This window comes from Mirounga angustirostris, unplaced genomic scaffold (assembly GCF_029215605.1).
Source record: "Mirounga angustirostris isolate CCGP_5_RB_7025 unplaced genomic scaffold, mMirAng1.0.hap1 SCAF_16, whole genome shotgun sequence".
NCBI classification, from domain to species: Eukaryota; Metazoa; Chordata; class Mammalia; order Carnivora; family Phocidae; genus Mirounga; species Mirounga angustirostris.
Genome location: NW_026991724.1, coordinates 54,749,852 through 54,758,042, shown reverse-complemented (window position 1 = coordinate 54,758,042; position 8,191 = coordinate 54,749,852). Strand labels below are relative to the sequence as shown.

Here is an 8,191-nt window from a genome sequence, read left to right as displayed (position 1 = left end):
CATGACGTGAGCCAAAGGCAGACGCTCAACCGACTGAGCCACCCAGGTACCCCTTATTTTTTTAAGATTTTATTTGTAAGTAATCTCTACACCCAACGTGGGGCTCGAACTTACAACCCTGAGGTCAAGTTGCATGCCCTACCAACTGAGCCAGCCAGATGCCTCATATCTTCCCATTGTTTAAAAATTGATTTGTTAGTTCTTTATATTTTCTATATATGAGTCCTGATTGGTGATACATGTTGCAGATGTTCTCACATTCTTTGGGCTTATTTTTCACACTTTTTAAAAAATGGTTAAATTTTTTTTAGTAACTATTTTTAATTGCTCTTGTTACTACATAGAAATGCATTAAACTTTATATATTGATTTTGTATCTAGCTATGTTATATAACTTTGTTAGTTTTACTAATATGTTTGAGGAGTCTTTGAATTTTTCTTTGTAAACAACCCTATCAAAAGCAACTTACTGCATTTCTGTTCCATCTTTTCTATCCTTACAGGGTTTGTTTGTTTGTTTTCCTTTTCCTTGTTTTTTCCTGGCCAGGACAATCAATATAATGAAGAATGGAAATACTGCTAGTAGGCATCCTTTTCTTGTTGACCTCAGTTTGGGAAAATTTTCAGTGTTTTACTCTTAAGTATGATGTTTGAGGTAGGTTTTTTGATAAATACTGTTTTTTTGGGCTAAGAAAGTTTCCTTCTAGTTCCCACTTTGCTAAGATTTTTGTTCTTTTTGTTGTTTTAGTCATCATTGTAAGTTGAATTTTGTCAAATGTTTTTTGTTATCATGATTTTTCTTATTTAATTGTTGTGAACTACATTTATTGACTCTAGGATTCTAAATCAGCTTTGTACTCCTGGGGCATCTGGCTGGTGCAGTTGGTTAAACATCTGACTCTTGGTTTCGGCTCAGGTCTTGATCTCAGGATTGTGAGATCAGGCCCCACGTCAGGCCCAGTGCTGAGTCTGCTTGAGATTCTCTCTCTCTCTCCTTCTTCCCCTCCCCCTGCTCTCTTTCTCTCTCTCAAATAAATAAATAAATCTCTAAAAAAATAAGAATAAATCAACTTTCTACTCTTGGTATAAAACCCGTGATGACATCCTAAATTAGCTTTTCTTTGCATTGCTGGATTTGACCTACTATTCCTTTGCATGGTATCATTGGTGTTCATGTATGAGATTTGCCTGTAATTTTTTTTTTCTTGGACTGTTCTCAAAACTCAGTTTCTACCAGTTACTATGTTTCCCAATAGACTATACTTTTGAAGTTGCAGATTTTAATACATAGTCAAAAACTCAAAAATAAGTCCCTATGCACCTGGGAAAGTCCTTGCTGACTGTTACCACTTTTCTTGCAGAGCAAAGCACCAGCCAAATAGCAAGCGCAGATCAGTTCAAACTAGTCTGAGACACAATGGTTACCAAATTTGACCTTTCACTGACTTTTACCCTCATTATATACTAAAAACCATGGGGGGAGAAGGTGGAGATTTAACGTGTTAGATATGCAACACATGAGGAAGCATGACCTTTAAGTGTGCAGATATAAATAAATCTCTGCCTCTCCATGCTAACGTGTCACCCTTTTCCCACCGAAGTTTCTTTAAAACCTTTCCCTGACCTCTCCTCAGGGAGTCAGCCTAAGGAATTCCTTCCTTTGTGCTGCCTCCCTTGTGCTTGACCATAAGCCCCAATAAAGCCTTGCATGTGCTTTTAAATTTTGGGTCCAGGGGTGCCTGGGTGGCTCAGTCAGTTAAGCGGCTGCCTTTGGCTCAGGTCATGATCCCAGGGTCCTGAGATTGAGTCCCGAATTGGGCTCTCTGCTCAGTAGAGACACTACGTGCCACTCTCCCTGCTTGTGCTCTCTCTCTGACAAATAAATAAAATCTTTTTAAAAAAATAAATGAATAAATTTTGGGTCCAGCCTCATTTCCACCATTGCTGGGTCCAAGCACTCAAGTCCAGTAACAATAACTAGGGAAGTTATCAATCCATAAGTATGTGTAGAATGTATTTATGAATATTAAGAGCATCTCAGCCTTGGACATTGTATTTCTAGAACCTTTGGATTAAACTAACTACTTAAGGTGTCAAACTCAGTGTTACTTTTGTTCCCGGAAGCCTGAGCAGAGTCAACAGAAGGCCCAGCCTGGAGTTCTCTGTGAGGGTAGGTCCTCTGGAATAAAAGCAGAGATTCAGGGTCTCTAGTTGATATGCCATCTAAAGTAAATGTTCCTCTTAAATCCACAGGTCTCACTCTCTGGGAAAAGACAGATTCCATGATGTGAGGAGGTAGAGGTTCCTGAACAAGCAGTGTCATGGCACTGGTGGTTCTCTTGACCAGAGAACTCTTATCAAGACTCAGAAAAGAGCTAGAAAAGTCATTTGAGCAGATGCTGGAGTCACTGGTCATTTTCCAAGAGCAGCTGAAAATGACCAAATCCCAGGTGAGCTGTCTTTCCAAAGGATTTGAGGACATTTCTAGAATGTACATAATTAAAAGCACAAATGATAAAAGTCAGGTGGGAAAAAGGCATAGAAAGAAGATTAAGACGCAGCCAGGTAGAGCATGGGTGCATTTACAAATGGTGGGTCATTCAAAGTGCTTAACGTCAAAACATTGCTATGTAAACCATTAGGTTCAAAGTGGAGTTGCCAGTTTTCCTCTGGTGCCAATGGGAGCCATAATCAAAAGAGAAACAGGCATTTTTATGAAGTACATTTTTTTTTTTTGAAGTACATTTTCCATTAAGACAGTTCCTCACAGCCAGTAAATGCTTTCTGGCACTTAGGCACAAGGTCTTCATCAAAAACCAAAAGAGTTGCCCCAAATCAGTATCACCATTCCTCCTCCCTTTCTTATTTGAACCCACTGCAGTTGCTTTTTATCTCCTCCTTCCTCCACAAGTGGTTTTTATCAGGATCACCAATGACTTCATGTTGTTAAATACCACACTCAGTTTTTACTTGACCTTCCAGCAGCATCCAACATTGGTAGTACTTCCTTTTTCCTTAAAATACTCTTGTCATTTGGTATTCAGAATGCCATGCTCTCTGGATTTTTCTGCCTTATTGGCCACTTGTAGGGTTCAACTTCTTTTTGTAATTTGTCTTGTCTCCCATTCTCTTATCTTAATCCCCAGAGTGTCTCAGGGCTCATTCCTTGCATCTTTTGTATTTGTACTCACTCCTCAGTGTTCTCATGCAGTGTCACAGTTTAAGCAGCACTGGTATGGTGATGGCTTCCTCTTTGTATCTCCAGCCTGCACTTCTTCCTTAAGCATCTCCTCCTATATCGTACTGTCTCCCTGACATCTCTAAGGTACACATCTCTACAGGTGTGTCCAGCTAATCATTTCCCAAACCAAGTTCCTGATCTCACCTGAACCCTGTTCCTTCCATAGTTTCCTTCTTTCAGTTAATAGCTGAGAAGCTATCTGGCTTCTCAGATGAGGGGTCAGCAAACTTCCGTAAAGGGCAAGATGATTAGCCTTTGTGGGCCAGATAGTCTCTGTTACAACTCCTCAACTCTCCCACACAGCACAACAGCAGCCGTAGACAATACATCGGTCACTTGGACTGCTGCAGCTGCCTCCTCACTGTTCTTCTTGCTAACATTCTTGCTGTCTTACAGGCCCTTCTCCAGATTGCTTTGTTGCTTTGGTCCTTAGTATTTTCTTAAAAATTTTAGAAGCAGCTTGTCAGTTTCCACAAAACACCTCCTAGGATATTGGTTTTATCCAGTTGCTTGGCTCTATCAATTTGGAGGATAATCAGTATTTTTATACTGTGGAATTATCTTTTTTTAAGATTTTTAAAATTTATTTATTTAGAAAGAGGGGGTGAGGAAGAAAGAGTGAGCACGTGAGCGCAAGTGGGGAGAGGGACAGAGGGAGAGAATCTCAAGCAGACTCCCTGCTGAGTGCAGAGCCCAACACAGGCCTTTATCCTATGACCCATGAGATCATGCCCTGAGCCAAAACCAAGAGTCAGATGCTCAACCAATTGGCTACCCAGATGCCCCTATATCATGGAATTTTCTAATCCAGGAACATGGCATTTTCTTGGATTCATTCACATTTTCTTTAATGTGTTTCAGTAGAGTTTTGTGGTTTTCAGTATTGAGGTCTTGCAAATTTTTCAAGAATTATTTCTAGGCATTTGCTGTTTTGATGTTACTATGAATGGTATTATTATTTAATTTCATTTTCTAGTAGTTGGCTACTAGTATATTGAAATACAGTTGACTGGGGCACCTGGGTGGCTCAGTCAGTTGAGCGTCCGACTCTTGGTTTTGGCTCAGGTCATGATCTCAGGAATGTGGGATTGAGCCCCGTGTCAGGCTCCCCTCTCAGCAGGGAGTCTGCTTCTCTCCCTCTCCCTCCGCTTCTTCCCCTGCTCTCTCTCTCTCCCTCTCTCTAAAGTAAATAAATAAATCTTTTTTAAAAAATGAAATACAGTTGATTTATCAACACTGATCCTATGGCCAGTGACATTGAGAAATTCATTTATGAATTCTAATAGTTTATAATTCTTACGGATTTTCTACATTCAAAATCATGTCCTCTATCAATGATAAATTTCTTCCTTTCTAATATTTTTGCCTCTTATTTCTTTTTCTTGCCCAATTGCATTGGCTAGGATCTTCAGTACCATTTGAATAGAAATGGTGATAGGCATCCTTGTCTCATTGTCTCAGTGCAGAAACTTTTAATAATTCATCATTGAGTGTAATGTTTGCTTTGAGGTTTTATATTATTTATTATTTAGGTTTTGTACTATTTTTCAGATTAAGGCAGATTACTTATATTCCTAATTTGCTAAGAGTTTTCATCATTAAAGGGTGTTAAGTTTTATTTTATGCTTTTTTTTCTAGTGTTTTCCTGAAGTTTTGTTATAAAAATTTCAGATGTGCAGAAAAGTTGAAAGAATTTTACAGTGAACACTCATATACCAACCAGGTAGATTCTGTAATTAACATTTTACTGCACTTGCTTTATCACCCATGTGATATTGTGAGTCATAAGAAATGTACATTTGGTCATTCAGACAACCAAAATACATTTCTTTTTTTTTAAAGATTTATTTATTTATTTATTTGAGAGAGAGAATGAGAGAGAGAGCATATGGGAGGGGGGAGGGTCAGAGGGAGAAGCAGACTCCCTGCCGAGCAGGGAGCCCGATGAGAGACTCGATCCCGGGACTCCAGGATCATGACCTGAGCCGAAGGCAGTCGCTTAACCAACTGAGCCACCCAGGCGCCCCCAAAATACATTTCTCATCTATATTTGGTCTTGTCCACAGTTCCTGGCTCATAGCTCCCAAAATCCTTGGGATTTCCTAAATGTTGAGAGTGATAACAGTATCTTTTGTGATGTGAACAATTACTTTTAGAAGCATCCAAGGATGAGGGCTGGTTGCCAGGAGAATCAAGCATGTGATTAGAGGGTTGGAACTTGCAGTCACACCCCCTGACCTAGGGGAATAGGAAAAGGGCAAGAGATTGAATCAGTTTCCCGTGGCCAGTGATTTAATCAGTCATGCCTGTGCAATGAAGCCTCCATAAAAACCCATAAGAACGGTGTTCAGACAGCTTCCGGGTTGGTGGATAAGTGGAGATTGGGAGAGTGGTGCACCTGGAGAGTGCATGGAAGCCCCTACCCTTTCCCCATACCTGGCCCTACGCATCTCTTCCATCTGGCTGTTCCTGTGTTATATCCTTTTATGGTAAACTGGTAATCTAAAAAGCAAAATGTTTCTCTGAGTTCTTTGAGCTGCTCTAACAAATTAATTGAACCTGAGGAGGAAATTGTGGGAACCTCTGATTGATAGCCAGTCGATCAGAAGTACAGATGACAATCTGGAGTTGTGACTGGCATCTGAAATGGGAGAGGGGAAGGGGAGTCTTGTGGGACTGAACCCTTACATGGTGGAATCCGATGCTGTCTGCAGGTAGACAATGTCAGAATTGAGCTGAATTGTAGGACACTGCGCTGGTGTCCCAAGAATTGCTTTTTTTTGTTATGATGAAACCGTCACCCTGCCATGTTGGAAATTGAGTCTCAGAATATCAGAAGAACCTCCCTCTCCATTTAGCCATCCCTTTCTCCCTTGTTTTTTGCTGTATTTCAAAGTAAATTGCAAACATTAGCAAACTGCTCCCTAAATACCCCAGCATGTATATCATTAACTTATTGTTTAATATGTATTTATGGTACTTTTATTTATTTTGATGTAAAATTTACATACAACGAAAAGTACAAATCTTAACCATTTGGTAGTTTTGACATATGTATTCTCACTTGTGTTACATCCACTGACATGATGATGTGATTTTTATCCTTGATTCTGTCAATCTGGTGAGTTACATTAGTTGACTTTTTGAATGGCAGGATATGTTTAATGAGTTGTAAGTTTCTTCCGTAAGGGTAAAACTAGATTCATCAGTCCTTGGATATATAATGTAATGTGGAAATGATCATAATAAATTCATATGCATTTTTTCCACATCACCGTGTGAAAAATCACTTGAAACGAGTATGCTTTTACAGGTAACATTGTCATTTAAGGATGTGGTTGTGGACTTCACATCAGAGGAGTGGCAGCTACTGGATGCTGTTCAGAAGAACCTATACTGGGATGTAATGTTGGAAAATTATAGCAACCTCGTGTCTGTGGGTAAGGACCCTTGGTGAACCCTCAGCCTATTGCCATTCCTTTCTTAACTTCTGGAATTTTTAAGTTTTCTGAAATGTTTAACGTCTTTGAACGTATGATTTATGGATGGTAGAACTTTTGTGTCTGTCTGAACCTGGAGAGAGGATCTTGCTCTCACCTCCCAAATGAAAGTTTTTCACTTTGCTGAGGTGCTAACTCTGAAACAGTCCCTTCCTACTTCTTCAGAGGTTCCAAAGACCAAGCTCTTGGCACCATGTTTATCCATATGCAGATTGTTAGACTTCCAGACTAGCAGCAGTCCTCCATCTGGAACAGGGAGTCATGGGTTATAGAGGGAGAAATCAGCAGTAAGGGCCATCTAGGTGAGTGGATAAAAGCCAGGTCCATGAGTGAAAGCCTAAGGAACTAGAACCTTTGATAGGTTATTTTGAGAATACTGCTTAAAAACCCTTAAACCCTTAAGGCACCTGGCTGGCTCAGTAAGTAGAGCATGTGTCTCTTGATCTCGGGGTCATGAGTTCAGGCCCCACTTTGCAGGTAGAGATTACTAAAAAAAATAAACTTTTTTGAAGTCTTTGCCCTCTGTGTCAGATCTGCAACTTAGCCAGGACCCGGCTTTCTTGGTTATTCTCTTTCTAGCGTCTTCACTCTTTATCACCAACACTGCTCACGTTGCCTTCCTCCTACTCAACGTCTCACCAATGGTCAGAATTAAGCTTTCACGTACACATGGATTTTTCCCCATAACCATGACTTTTATGTTGCTCTGCTTCCCTTCTATTTTCTCTTCACCTTCTAATGGATGCCTCTAACTTGTATTCTATTTCCAGAACATCATTTCTTTCCTTGATCCCTTGATCCTTGTTATGAGAGTTGGCCCCTTCCAGTACCTAATCATATACACATTCATTGGTCTCCTTCCTAGAAGACACCTGGCAAGCTGATGATGGTATAGATTGGGATTTGGGGAAACTCTGACAGGCTGGATCCCATGGGAGAGGCACCAGGAATGTGATGTATTCAGCAAAATATTTCACCTGAGAAAAGACTTTGATCAATTTGACTCAAATGGAAAAACTTTGAAACATTATTTAGACTGACTTTTCCAGAACAGAAATTATATAAGTAAAAAACCTGAAAAGTTATTTTTCCACACTATGCACAAAAACACTCATTCTGGAATTGCTATGAATATGATTGTGGAGAAGCCGTCAGTAAGACATTGTGCCTCAATGAGTCATATAGAAATGAGATTTTATAAATGTAGTGAATGTCAAAGATCTTTTAACCATATGTCACAACTCCTTCTACACTGAGAAGTAACAAAGGAGAGAAACTCTATGGATGCAGTGAATGCAGAAAATTTTTCTCACAGAAATCACAGTTCATGGTACACCAGAGAATTCACACAGGAGAGAAAATACATGAATGCGATGAGTGTCTGAAAGCTTTTATTCGGAAGACAGAGCTTATTTTACATCAAAGAACTCACATAGGAGAGAAGCCTTAT

At 39.8% G+C, this 8,191-nt stretch overlaps 1 long non-coding RNA gene across 1 annotated transcript in view; it reads left to right on the top strand.

Moving 5' to 3' along the window:
- Window positions 1–376: 376 nt before the first annotated feature.
- Window positions 377–8,191, top strand: part of LOC123855941 (uncharacterized) — a 40,667-nt gene continuing 32,852 nt past the window's right edge. Inside the window, exons 1-3 of the long non-coding RNA XR_010408303.1 lie at window positions 377–655; window positions 2,254–2,450; window positions 6,555–6,681. This is a non-coding gene — a long non-coding RNA (uncharacterized LOC123855941). The remainder of the gene's footprint in view (window positions 656–2,253; window positions 2,451–6,554; window positions 6,682–8,191) is intronic.